Consider the following 12,294-nt stretch of genomic DNA (forward strand, 5'->3'; position numbering starts at 1 on the left):
ACGACATGTGAATCATTTCAGGTAATCAGGTCACAAATTGTTCTATGCTTCGATTGGTCAGTAGACTATATTCCACCCAACTGAGTTGCCAGAACTCGTTCCCTGCTCTTTTTGGCTGGTATTCAGGGAATGACATTCCAATAATGGGTATCACCATGGCTCCATACTCTTCTCCTGGCACATTTGCACTCACCTGGCACCTACACCCTTTGTCATCTCCTCCTTCTCCTTTCAGTCTTACGCTGATGACACCCAAATTCCGTTCAAGGTTACTGGTAACTCCTCGCTAACTCCTGACCAGATTGCAACGTCCCTCTCTTGACCAGGCCTGAATGTTTAAGAATAATTTGTGTTTAAATGCTGCTAAAGCTGATATATTCTATGTGATCCACTCCTACCATGCTCCCCCCCCTTTTACTGGAAACCTAGAAGTGATCTTCAACTGCTCTCTCGCCTCAGATCAGAGGTGTTGCTAGGTTTGGAAGAGATCCGGGGCTACGGTAATGTCGGACTGGCGGGACTCAGGGCTACCTAGCCTTTTGGTTGTAGTCCCTCAGCTTCTATCTCGGGCTACAACCAAATGACCCAGAGCTAAAGCCCACCCAGCCCCCTCCCCCTGGCAATGCCTCTGCCTCAGATTCTTGCGCTTTCTAAGAAGTCTCTCTTCCAACTGCACTTTCTGAAGTGCATTCTGTCCTTCATGAGGTGGTGGTCCTCCTAACGCTCAACTGTTGCAATAGCCTTTTATCTGGGCCTCCCAAAATATTTACTGCACCGACTTCAGACTATACAGAAACAGAGTGGCTACCTGTCATGATCTCTGCTTCCAAAAGGTCAGGGTTTTCCCAACTCCCTTGGAAGCAGATCCATAACCCAGGTTCCGAGTGCCAACCCGTCCCAATTGGGACCTTTTGGACCCAGTCCTGGCGCCAGTGGCACCAGGCTCATAAATATGCCCAGTCCCAGCGCTGGAAGCGCCGGGCTCATAATGCTTGGGTGGACTTACCTGCAGCAGACCATGCTGCTTACTTGCCTGCCAGTTGAGCCTCTGATCCTCTTCTGTTTGGAACTACTTTTCCTGTTGGGTGGGGCAGGAGCCACTCCCTAGGTTCAGAACACTGGAACTCTTCTGGAAAGCAGGAACTCTTTTCTTACCTAGGCGTGGCTGTGGAAGGAGACACCTAAGCACTACAGGAGGCTATTTAAACCACACCCGATGGATGAATCTTGCTTTGCGTTATTCTGCATCCTCTGCAGCAGAACGCTCATCGTGTCTTCTGCATCTGATCCTGGGCCTAAGGAAAAAGGCTTACCATCCTGAATCCAGTCTTCAGCAACACCTATAAAGACAAGAAAGAACAGGTTAGCATTACGGTCTTCAGTGACAGCGCTTCACTTACCTGGTCCATCGGCTGTCACCAACGCCTCGCGCTGCATTCCGGCATCTGAAAGACAAAGGCTTACCTACTCTTCGTGCGCTCCGGAGGTCTTCGCACTGCATTCCGGCATCTGAAAGACAAAAGCTTACCAACTCTTTGCACGCTCCGGAGGCCTTCGGCGCTGCATCCCGCATCTGAAAGACAAAACAAGGTGCGTTTAAAGACATTGGGGAACTTTAATACTCACGTGCCATTACTCCTTTCCACATCTAACCCAGTGGGTATTCCGGCACCCTGCAGCCGCTCCGAACTTGTACCTGCAAAATAAAGAGACAGTTAAAGCGCATCGTTAAGCAGGCAACAAGCGCTTACTCACATGCTTCCAGGCGCTTCTATTCATCACACGGGCTCCATCTTCAACTCACTTCAGCCCGTCATCCGCCATCGCCGGAACCCTGCAAAACAAGAGACATCATTACTAAAGACTTTTAAAGACATTAGAGTTACTCGAAACTTACCGTTCGTGCAGTAAACGACGGACAGCAGTCCTCTGAAGTCAAGAGGCCTGCTCCACTTATCCAGTGAAGAAACTGGTTACAGCACCCTGCCCCGAGGCAGATGGAGTGCACGGCGTTCACTTACCTAAGGTGAGAGCGTTAACCTTTGGGGTTCTACAGGAGAAGAGAAAGGGAAGAAGAGAGAGACATTCAATAACCCAGTTCATTAATCCCATATTTTCTATCTGCAGACATCTTACCCTTCAAGTCAGACATACAGTGCACAGAGGTCCAGCCCAAAGAGCCAGCCGTGTGTTACACATCACCTTTGAAGATACGGTATACGCCCAGTCAAGACCGGCGCCTCTACGGGAATCAGGTGAGCGTTACAGAACGCAAAGCCTACCGCAAAACTCCCATCCAGGCGCTATGGAAACCTCGGATACCGACCAGCTAGCCCAGTTACTTGGGGAACTAAGGGCAGAAGTGCATGCAGCCCGTCAGGAAACGAACGCTCTAAGAAGGGAACTGATTATTTTCAAGGAGCGAACAGATGATCTCGCTAGACAATTGCTACTGTCACAAGCCGGACAGACCCCGTTACCCGCATCTGGGGGAAATCTTCCTTCTGCATCCTCTATGAATCCAGTGCAGATCAACCTACCTGGGAATGTACCTCTGGCTCCGCCCGAACGATTTTCTGGTGACCCAAAGAGGTTTGCAGTATTTATCAATCAGTGCAGGTTGCATTTCTTATGCCGGCCAGCAGCCTTTCCAACTGATCAAGCTAAAGTAGCTTTCGTGCTTTCATACCTTAGTGGCAATGCGGCAGACTGGTCGATCCCTCTAGTAAATCAAGATGATCCGGTCCTCCATGATTTTCAAGCTTTTCAGCTCAGTATGGAAAAACTGTTCGCAAGACATTCACAGGGGCAGGCCTTGGACAATGAGCTTCTTTCGTTGCGACAAGGTAATCAAGACCTTTTGGCTTATATTGCGTCTTTCAACAGACTGATAGTGGAAACTCAATGGCCTGAGGACAAAAGAATTACGCTGTTTTATAGAGGTCTACGTGGAGAACTCAAAGATGTGTTAGCCCAAGTAGTGAATCCCCCACAAGATTGTTCGGACTATATAGACTTAGTCGTTCAAATAGATCACAGACTGCAGAACAGGAAGGCCGATCGTTCCAAGTTTGATGCTCGAGTATTTTCCAAACCGCCAACTCCTTCCAAAGGAGTAGACTCCGGGGAACCCATGCAAATAGGGGGCCTGAAAGGTCCTCAAACACAAAAGGAGCGGGAAAGGAGAAAACAGTTGCAATTATGCCTCTATTGCGGAAACTCAGGGCACTTTCTTCGAGACTGTCCGGTGAAACCTGCCAAGAAGGCAGTAGGAGCTGCAGTTACCAAAGTTACAAACTCTGAGCAGGGAAACGACCTCGCCCGACAAGAATAGAGGTCCTCTTGCTGAGCGTGAAAACCAGTTCCGTGACCTCGCATTTCGTGATACCTATGGTCCTCATTAGCCCTGATAATCCGGATCGATTACATGCAATTGAAGCTTATGTCGACAGCGGTGCCATCGGCAATTATGTGGATCATGAAATGGTTTTGAGGATGAATCTAACTCTTTGTCCCAAGGCTGTAAAGGACGTCATTACTACGGTGGATGGAACGGAGATAGCCTCCGGACCAGTAACGCATACCACTCAAGAAGTGACGCTAGTAAGTCAAGATGGACACCATGAGAAGATCGTGTTCGATGTGATCAAGGCTCCTCAGTTTCAGATTATTCTAGGAATACCTTGCTTAGAGAAACACAATCCTCTGATCGATTGGCGAGCAAGAACGGTCCAGTTTCCAGAATGTGTCTCTACTTGTCACCCTCCACCTGGTGTTGCACTGGCAGCAATTTCTTCAGAGACTCCCCAGTTACCTCCCGAATACCTAGAATACCAAGATGTTTTCCAGAAGGATCAGGCTAACTCTCTACCTCCTCATAGGTCTTATGACTGCCAGATAGACCTGATACCTGGATCTACTCCTCCTTGTAGTAGAATTTATGCCCTCACCGAGCCTAAGAACCTTCACCTTCGACAATACCTGGATCAATACCTGGCAAATGGGTTTATTCGTCCTTCCAAGTCCCCTGCTTCTTCAGCTTTGTTCTTCGTTCCAAAAAAGGAAGGAGACCTTAGAACTTGTATAGATTATCGCTCCCTGAACCAGATCACCGTCAAGAATAGATATCCGTTACCTTTGATCCCTGAACTCCTGGACCAAGTCAGAAAAGCATGCATATATACAAAGCTGGATCTTAGAGGAGCCTACCACTTGGTACGAGTAAAAGAGGGCGATGAATGGAAGACGGCCTTCCACACCAAATATGGGCTATTTGAATATCAGGTCATGCCCTTCGGACTTTGCAATGCCCCGGCCGCCTTTCAATATTTTATGAACGATGTCCTCAGAAAGCTCATAGATGTGTGTGTTGTTGTTTACATTGACGACATCCTCGTTTATTCTTCATCGGAATCTGAACATCGGAAACACGTGAAAATGGTCCTCGAAAGATTGCGTCAACACAAACTTTTCGCTAAGTTGGAAAAATGTGTTTTCAACGTGACTGAAGTTGAATTCTTGGGATTCATATTATCACCTAGCGGAGTGCGTATGGATTCAAAGAAGGTCGATGCAGTTCTCAAATGGCCATCACCATCCTCCGTAAAAGGTGTGCAAAGCATGTTAGGCTTTGCTAACTTTTACCGCAGGTTTATCCCCGAATTTTCTCGAATAGTCCAGCCCATCACTGCCTTGTTAAAGAAAAACAAACGTTTTGAATGGTCTACCGAGGCGGAACAAGCTTTCCAGGATTTGAAGACTAAATTTATCTCTGCACCAATCTTAAAACACCCTCGCCCCAAACTCCCCTACATCGTGGAAACTGATGCTTCAAGCCTTGCCATGGGGGCAGTTCTATCACAAAAGGACCCGGTAACCAATCAGTTGCATCCCGTGGCATTTTGGTCCCGCAAATTCTCGCCTCCTGAAATCAATTACACGATTACTGACAAGGAACTTCTGGCTATCAAGTCTGCCTTTAAGGCTTGGCAGCATTATCTGCTGGGGGCCCGACACACCGTTACTGTGATTACGGATCAACGAAACCTGCAATATTTGAAAACCGCAAAAGCCCAATCCTCTAGACAACTACGTTGGGCATTATTCTTTGCCGAGTTTGACTTCATAATTACCTATCGACCTGGTACAAAAAACGGTAAAGCTGATGCCCTTTCTCGGATGGGAGTGGAAGAACACTTGATCAACCCTAAACCTGTACCAATCATTCCCGAACAAAGAATTCTGGGTGTAATCGCCACACAATCCATAGAGGAAGTTAAGGATAAAGTCAGGCAACTTGTAACTCCAGCAGACATACAGAATTGGCATCTGCAGGGAAAGGACTTTGCTGTAAAGGACAACTTATTGTATTTCCAAGAACGATTATACCTGCCCAGCACAGATTTACAGAAAAAAGTAATCTCTTGTTATCACGATTCTTTAATGGAAGGACATCCCGGTATGGCCAAGAACTCAGAAAGGATCAAGCGCTACTTCTGGTGGCCGTCTTGGAAAAAAGATATCAGAGACTTTATAATGTCCTGTGGAGTATGCGCCCAAAACAAGAGTCAAAAGGAAAGACCAGTAGGCCTCTTACGCCCTATTGACATCCCACCTCGCCCTTGGCACACGCTTTCTATGGACTTCATCACCGATCTACCTCCATGCTCCGGATACAATACGATTCTAGTAATCGTGGACTTATTCTCCAAGATGGCGCATTTAATTCTGCTCAAAGGCTTGCCAACAGCAGCAACTCTGGCCCGAGAATTTCTCGAAAACATCGTCCGACTGCACGGTTTTCCTTCGGTTCTAATTTCGGATCGAGGTAGTCAATTTATTTCTCATTTTTGGCGAAGTTGCTGTCGGTCGGCTCAAATTGATGTGAGACTATCGACCAGTCACCACCCTCAGACCGACGGACAAACCGAGAGGACCAATCAAACTCTGGAACAGTATTTACGCTGCATGCTGCAACAAACTGAAAAAACTTGGAAAGACATCCTTTGGATAGCCGAATATGCCTACAATAACTCTGTCCATTCGGGAACTGGGAAAACCCCGTTTTTTCTTTTATACGGCAGTCACCCTCGAACCTCGGAGTTGGATCCCCTCCAAGATCTTGAAACACCAGCAGTAGACTACCTGCATTCTACAATCACCCAAGCCTTTAAGGAAGCTGTTTCTCACCTTCAAAGGGCTAAAGAACAATACAAGAAAGGAGCAGATCAACATCGGAAGGAAGCCCCTCAATATCAAGTAGGGGATCAAGTCTGGTTATCCACCAAATATCTACCTCTAAAAGGGCCACGCACATTCAACCCAAGATACCTTGGTCCCTATTCCATCACTACCATAGTAAACCCAGTAGCGGTCAAGTTGGACTTGCCCCCGCACATGAAGATACATCCGGTCTTCCACGTCTCTCTATTAAAACCCGTGCAACCTCAAACCCGACTAACTAAATCTCCAAAACCCATCCTAGTTGATGGAGAACTCGAGTTTGAAGTCAAAAGCATTCTGGACTCCAAGATCTCCAAATCTAAACTATTTTACCTAATTGACTGGAAAGGCTACGGCCCCCAAGAGAGATCCTGGGAACCTGCTGAATATGTCCACGCTCCTCGCCTAATCAAAAGATTTCACCGAACATTTCCTGACAAGCCAAAACCCCCGGAGAAGCCCGGTTTGGGAGGGGCCTTGAGGGGGGGTACTGTCATGATCTCTGCTTCCAAAAGGTCAGGGTTTTCCCAACTCCCTTGGAAGCAGATCCATAACCCAGGTTCCGAGTGTCAACCAGTCCCAATTGGGACCTTTTGGACCCAGTCCTGGCGCCAGTGGCACCAGGCTCATAAATATGCCCAGTCCCAGCGCTGGAAGCGCCGGGCTCATAATGCTTGGGTGGACTTACCTGCAGCAGACCATGCTGCTTACTTGCCTGCCAGTTGAGCCTCTGATCCTCTTCTGTTTGGAACTACTTTTCCTGTTGGGTGGGGCAGGAGCCACTCCCTAGGTTCAGAACACTGGAACTCTTCTGGAAAGCAGGAACTCTTTTCTTACCTAGGCGTGGCTGTGGAAGGAGACACTTAAGCACTACAGGAGGCTATTTAAACCACACCCGATGGATGAATCTTGCTTTGCGTTATTCTGCATCCTCTGCAGCAGAACGCTCATCGTGTCTTCTGCATCTGATCCTGGGCCTAAGGAAAAAGGCTTACCATCCTGAATCCAGTCTTCAGCAACACCTATAAAGACAAGAAAGAACAGGTTAGCATTACGGTCTTCAGTGACAGCGCTTCACTTACCTGGTCCATCGGCTGTCACCAACGCCTCGCGCTGCATTCCGGCATCTGAAAGACAAAGGCTTACCTACTCTTCGTGCGCTCCGGAGGTCTTCGCACTGCATTCCGGCATCTGAAAGACAAAAGCTTACCAACTCTTCGCACGCTCCGGAGGCCTTCGGCGCTGCATCCCGCATCTGAAAGACAAAACAAGGTGCGTTTAAAGACATTGGGGAACTTTAATACTCACGTGCCATTACTCCTTTCCACATCTAACCCAGTGGGTATTCCGGCACCCTGCAGCCGCTCCGAACTTGTACCTGCAAAATAAAGAGACAGTTAGAGCGCATCGTGAAGCAGGCAACAAGCGCTTACTCACGTGCTTCCAGGCGCTTCTATTCATCACACGGGCTCCATCTTCAACTCACTTCAGCCCGTCATCCAACATCGCCGGAACCCTGCAAAACAAGAGACATCATTACTAAAGACTTTTAAAGACATTAGAGTTACTCGAAACTTACCGTTCGTGCAGTAAACGACGGACAGCAGTCCTCTGAAGTCAAGAGGCCTGCTCCCCTTATCCAGTGAAGAAACTGGTTACAGCACCCTGCCCCGAGGCAGATGGAGTGCACGGCGTTCACTTACCTAAGGTGAGAGCGTTAACCTTTGGGGTTCTACAGGAGAAGAGAAAGGGAAGAAGAGAGAGACATTCAATAACCCAGTTCATTAATCCCATATTTTCTATCTGCAGACATCTTACCCTTCAAGTCAGACATACAGTGCACAGAGGTCCAGCCCAAAGAGCCAGCCGTGTGTTACACATCACCTTTGAAGATACGGTATACGCCCAGTCAAGACCGGCGCCTCTACGGGAATCAGGTGAGCGTTACACTACCACTCGTTGATGGTCTCAGGGCTAATGATCATATCACCCCTGCCCTTAAATACCTTCACTGGCTCCCTCCAGGCCAGGATTCCCTTCAAAGCCCTTAGTATCATCCACCTGGCCTACTGGGGGCAGAGATCAGGGTACATCCAGCTAACGTGTTCCATTCATACCCTTTCCAGTCCCTGAGAAAGGCCTCCTTCAGGTGTTTTGTCTGAGAGGCCAAAGACTGTCTTTAGAACGCGCTATCTGCCCCATTTGCAGGGAAAGCTGCCCCAGCTTTAGGAAAGACCAAAAGACTTTTCTTTTCAAAGAACTCTTTGAACCCTAAGATGGGTCTCTTTTTCCTCACTCTCCATTGAGCCTGCTCTGGCTGAACCACCTGAACTACGCTTCTCTCCGGAGGTGGCCCGATAATCTGGACCTCGGTGGGCATCCACCTTGCTCCCAGGTCCTTCCTCTCACCTCCCTTACGCTGCCTGCTAGCTCATTCTTGGCTTGGTGTAACCCTTGCGTGACCATTCCTTTATATTCGCATTTTCTGGTAGACCAATTGACAAATAATATCAGGTTGTTGTTACCATGAATTGTGCTACCACGATTATTTATTTTATTTAACCTTTTCATTTATAAAGCGCTCTAAACCCAGAGGCATCAAGACACTGGTTACATAGGTTGAGCATGTGAAACCGTTAATGGCAAAAAAACAGTTCTTTAGGATATGAGTCTCACAATGGCTGCATCCTAGGTGAACAGCAGAGTCTTAAGGTTCTTGCCGAAATCACAGTATCATTGTTCCAATCTTAAGTGCAGTGGTAGTGTGTTCCAATTCTTGCTGACAATGACCGGGAAACTCTGCTTCCTCTTACCCCCAATCTCTGTAGTCTAAATCTTGGGGTGCTAAGGGAGTATTGGAGGTGTGGGTGGGTCTTGTCGATGGCACTTTTGTGAACTTTTGAGAGAGGTACCTACGGGCCGTGTTTGATAGGCATTTGTGGGTGATGGCTAGTGCTTTGAAGATGATGCGCTTGTGAATTGGAAGCCAGTGCGCACTTCTGGCGGCTGAGATGTGTTCTTATATAGGTCTATTCAATGCAGCCCTAAGTGCTTTGTTCTGTATGACCTGTAATTTGCTGATATTAAGAGCAGAGGTGCCTCCAAATAAGGCATTGCAATAATCCAATCAGGAGCCAATGAGCGCACGGGCAAAGGTGGGTGGGTTGGCTGTCTGGAGAAAGGAAGGATTTGCAGACATTGATTAGTGGCGTTGATCTGCCTAGTTAGAGACAGGGTGGGACCTAGGGTTCAAAACTGGGATGTTGTACAGGCAGGAGACTTGTGTGACTTTTGTGCTTTAGACGCGCCATTAAGCAACTGTGTCGCCCAGAATGTATGACATTTTTCCTGGGCCATCGTAAACCCTTCCATTCTACATAGTCTGATTGCAATGTCAGAAATTAAGATGCTCAAGGCATTAATGGCAGCATGTGTATGTTCATGCCCTTGGTCCAGTAAATTTAAAATCCTAGTGAGAACAGGAACGTTTTGAAGTTCCTGTTGATTTAGATCTATAAGCGTGTCCTCTAGAGGGTATAATGGTAGGGATGAGTTAGGGGGACGCATTTGGTGAGCTAGGATTTTAGGCAGCTGTGCGTCAAAACCTAAGACAGGAGATTGCGGATAGGTTAGTTCCCTAGGATTGACCATCAAGTCATGAGTAGGTGAGTGAGCCTTGTGCTTGTTGCTGCTCGCAGATAATCCCAACTCATCTTCACCATTCGCCATGAGTTGTTTTAGATTTGCGGCAATGGTGGCATGAAAATGAACTTGTTCTCTAACTCCGTGGGAGCTCGAGGCAGGAGTAGAGGGCCCATTAGATAAACGTGCCCAAAGATGCAACTCAGCCAGAACAACCAGTGCCACTAGAGATGTGTCTGTCGGTGGAAGAACAGCCATATCACCCGCGGCACCAAGGAGCGAATTGTCATTAATTGGGACGTCACACATGGGGTTTAATGAATACATGTCTGTATTAGGAAGATCGAGACAAATGTCTTTTGGAATACCCGACAAAGGGTTACATGTAGTATGTAGAATGCTAGGCAACTCAGTGCCATCAATCTTGGTGTTTTATGCAGAGGGCTCATTTTGAGCCACTCCGTCCACGGCACTGCTGCCTTTTTTAGAAACAAGACACAGTTTGAAAGCTTACTTGGTGTGTGAATAAAGTAAAACTATATCAAGAAGACTTACGCACACGCCTCACCGCCCACCCGAGCAGCCCAACAGCCTACACACTTCAAAACAATTCTGAATGCGTGCGCGAGATGCACGTGCACCGGATACTTATGGGAGGGCTTGTGGATGAGCCAATGGGAGGATCAGGGGTTGGATCGCCAAAAAAGGACTGGAGGAAAGAACACAAAACAATGTACTCAGTGAGCGCTTCGGCTACAGAAAACCCAGCACCAACGCCCGCCCACAATAGGAAGCACGAGCCCCAGTCCCAAAATCTTTACTTGGGTAAAGATGTAACGCGCACACCGTGTTTCAACACAGACAGCCTGTGTGGCGCTGGCCCTTTAAGGGCGCGCACGCAACGGGGTGACGTTCACTCCGTCGCGTGCCCTGTTAAATAAACGGGGCGTGTCCGGTGGCGTCACAACCACCGGGGAGCCCACACGAGAAACCTCTCTGTCTCCGTGTCTCTGTGTCACGGGGGGTGGGGGGCTCACGGACAGCAGTGTCTGAACACTGCTAACAGTGGCGACTAGGACCGGACCACTCCCTGGGACAGGCGGAGATAATTGCTTGTAGCGCAGATGATCCCACGTGAGCGCTTCAGCGAAATCTGACCGCGGAGAGGGGAGAGGCACACGCGGCCGGCGGCCATCTTGATGAATAGGCCTCAGATGCTCACGGCTTCATAACGAAGCATCTGTGAGCCATCCGGACATAATTTTTGGACCATCCAGTGGCGGATAGCCACTGGAAACAGCACGTGTCAATTTTCAAATGATTCATTGACATTTTCACTGTTTTCACCGAGTTGATGGGTGAGACTCCATAGGAAGCCTGCCAAATCCACGTTGGGGCCCGCCCTGCTCAATTTTTGGACTCTTCATTTTTCCTGCCTGCTGGCCGGAGCGGTGCATCTACAAGGGGCACATCTGAAGATTGGTGGCATTTGGACCGCGTCAGGAGACTACCTGCTGAGGAAGGTGCTGGTGGTATCTGGTGGTGAGTTGCGGCCCCATTACTCAAATACTCTGGGGTGCCTGTGCGCTATCCACCATGAGCCAAGCTGCTGCTGCTGCCGCTGCTCCGGCAGTTCAGCCTCCGCCCGCCCTCCCGCCAAGACCTCTGCTTAAACCACCTGGGTCCCTACAGCCAATGCCTGAGTTTGATATCTCGGGCACACCATCAAGCCTGGGACAGAGGTGGAAGATGTGGATAGACATACTCGAGATGTACTTCAGGGCCACGATGGAGACGAGCGACGACAGTAAGCTAGCTACTCTCTTGTATTCTGCTGGCCCGGCGGTGCATGAGATCTTTCTGTCCCTACAACCAGCGGATGGGTCCTTTGCGGCGGCAAAGGATGCACTCCATAATCATTTTCTGCCGATGGCTAATGCTGATTATGAATGTTTTCTCATGGGAACTGCTCGACAGAAGGGTGACGAGACTCTTGACGTGTTCTATGGGCGGCTGCGCAGACTGGCGGCGCCATGTGCATGGAACGACCCGGAAGTCATGATTCGCAATCAGCTCATTCAGGGGTGCGCCTCTGGGAAACTGCAGTGCCAAATATTGCGCGAGCCTGGCATCACCCTTCCTCGCATCCTAGAACTTGGAAGATGCCACGAGGTGTCTGAGTTGTGGGCCACTAGAATTGAAGCGAGTGTGCGCCCAGGCAAAGTGGAGGAAGTTTGCGCCGTCGGTAGAGGCCGTGGAGCGAAGTGCCCCATAAACACCCAGGGCCCGCGCCCACCAGGAACGACCTCCTCGTGCCCGAAATGCAGGTACGACCTCCCGCACCCGGCTGAATGCCCTGCGAATGGGGTGAAGTGTGGTAGGTGCGGAGGCGCAGACCATTTCGCCAGGATGTGCAGAACTGCAGCTCCT

General features: G+C 49.0%; 1 protein-coding gene across 2 annotated transcripts in view; it reads right to left on the bottom strand.

Annotated features, from left to right (window-relative positions):
- SLC22A7 (solute carrier family 22 member 7) overlaps positions 1-12,294 on the bottom strand; it is a 666,459-nt gene that overhangs the window by 446,844 nt on the left and 207,321 nt on the right. The window lies entirely within an intron of this gene.

The sequence above is a fragment of the Ambystoma mexicanum genome, chromosome 4q, assembly GCF_040938575.1.
Source record: "Ambystoma mexicanum isolate Mex_15411 chromosome 4q, UKY_AmexF1_1, whole genome shotgun sequence".
Classification (NCBI taxonomy): domain Eukaryota; kingdom Metazoa; phylum Chordata; class Amphibia; order Caudata; family Ambystomatidae; genus Ambystoma; species Ambystoma mexicanum.